At 44.9% G+C, this 1,835-nt stretch overlaps 1 long non-coding RNA gene across 1 annotated transcript; it reads left to right on the forward strand.

Moving 5' to 3' along the window:
* On the forward strand, window positions 1-634 carry LOC117112855. The gene is made up of 3 exons (XR_004446098.1): window positions 1-83; window positions 260-416; window positions 512-634. It is a non-coding gene; the product is annotated as an uncharacterized LOC117112855 (long non-coding RNA).
* The last annotated feature ends 1,201 nt before the right edge of the window (window positions 635-1,835 follow it).

A 1,835-nucleotide genomic window follows, 5' to 3' on the forward strand; every position in this document is an offset into this window, starting at 1 on the left:
CATTTAGTTTTCTTCAGTTTCTGCTGCTGAGGCGGCGTCGAACACTGTGACGATCGCTACGGAACACTAGCGCCGATAGCCGAGTTTGTACATGTTGTATTCTTGTTTTGAAAAAATAGCACATTAAAAAATATAATTTGAAGAAATTTTGGAATGCGTAAGAAATATAGGCCTCGCGTGAGGGTGTCAGGTCGAAGTTAAATGCGTGAGACTCCCGCGAGATCCCTGATACTTGACAGGTCTGCTATTCACATTCCAGGGCTACTGTGGACGTACTACTCCTGTTTTTTCACAATAAAGCACAACGCCACCAAACTCAACTTCTACATGCTGTTTCTTGCTGGTTTTACCCTCTGGTTTCTAGCTGGTCCAATTACAATATGGATGTCGAATAGATTTATTGCAAAATGGAAAAGGTTTGACATCCATTTATTCTATACATATCCATTCTATCCAAACTGACTAATAAACGTCATATTTTTGTTAATCGCATCCATTTTTCATTCTATAGGGCTAAGATTCTGAATGGTATAGAACTTGGCACTCTTTTCTATGGACACGCGGTTTTTCTTTCTATTACGAGACCAGCAACTGATAATAGGTACTTTCCTTTCTACCTGAAAGCTAACAAGGTAATTATAGATAATGGACCTTCCCAGAGTGTCAGTCAAACGAATGACCAATCAGAACAGGGCCAGTAATACGCGCGCGTCTAACAAGCACACGTGTTGTCCTACAAACGCACGACATGTTTTTTCGTATGTTTTAACATTGGTCAAGTTCACACGAGAGCCCAAGCATCCGGATCGGGAGCTAACCGTCAGCATCCGTGTGAGAACGCCCGATCGGTTGGCGCTAACCGTTACCAGGATCCATATACGCTACCGGTTAACGAGCGCTATTGGTTAGCAAGTTGAGCGCGTTTCTATCATTAAGCATCACACGTCACGTACGCATTTCCAATTTCCAGTTTCCAATTGGACCGTGATCCGATCATCATCTTCTTGGTATCTGGATCGGGCATTTCTTGTATGAACGCACGGGTGAGCGCCTAATGTTTGTAATCTGGATCCTGCTACCGTTAGCAACGTGTATGAACATAGCCACTGGCTATGTTCTCACACGGCTGCTAACGGTTAGCAGGATCCGGATCCTGCTAACCGTTAGCTGCCTTGCGTCCGTACGAAAAAAATCCCGATCCGGATACCAAAAATATGATGATCGAATCACTGGCCTGTCCAATAAGAAACTGGATATTGTAAACGCGTACGTGTGATTGGTTGATGATAAAAACGCGCTCAACTTGCTAACCGATAGCGCTTGCTAAGCGTTAGCGGTATCCGGATAATGCTAACGGTTAGCGCTAACCGATCGGGCGTTCTCACGCAGGTGCTAACGGTTAGCGCTAACGGTTAGCTCCCGATCCGGATACTAGGGCTCTCGTGAGAACCGGGCTATAGTCGTTTTGTGGGACCTTAGCAACAATATCCAAGGGGCGGGGCTTAGCGGAAAGGTCTATTGTTGGCCGTGTGCTTAAAGAGGTTCTTTAAGCCGGTTTTCCACTAGAGGAATTTATTCGCGCGAATCGAAGGCGTCGGTTCGGTTCCTGAGCTCTGATTATTTGCGCACATTTCTCGCTTCGCAAAAAGTAGAAACAGTTCGAACTACCAATTTCGCTGAAACGAAAACTCCGATAGAAATGTGAATGCGCATGCGCATGAACGACGCTTTCGATACGCGCGAATAAATTAAATGACTACTACTTTTTCGCGAATATGGCTATGTTCAGACACAACGACTTACGCTAGCGTAACGTTAATCGAGTGGTGTGAACT

The sequence above is a fragment of the Anneissia japonica genome, unplaced genomic scaffold, assembly GCF_011630105.1.
Source record: "Anneissia japonica isolate Jap-2015-1 unplaced genomic scaffold, ASM1163010v1 scaffold283933_len1835_cov197_single, whole genome shotgun sequence".
In the NCBI taxonomy this organism is placed as follows: Eukaryota; Metazoa; Echinodermata; class Crinoidea; order Comatulida; family Comatulidae; genus Anneissia; species Anneissia japonica.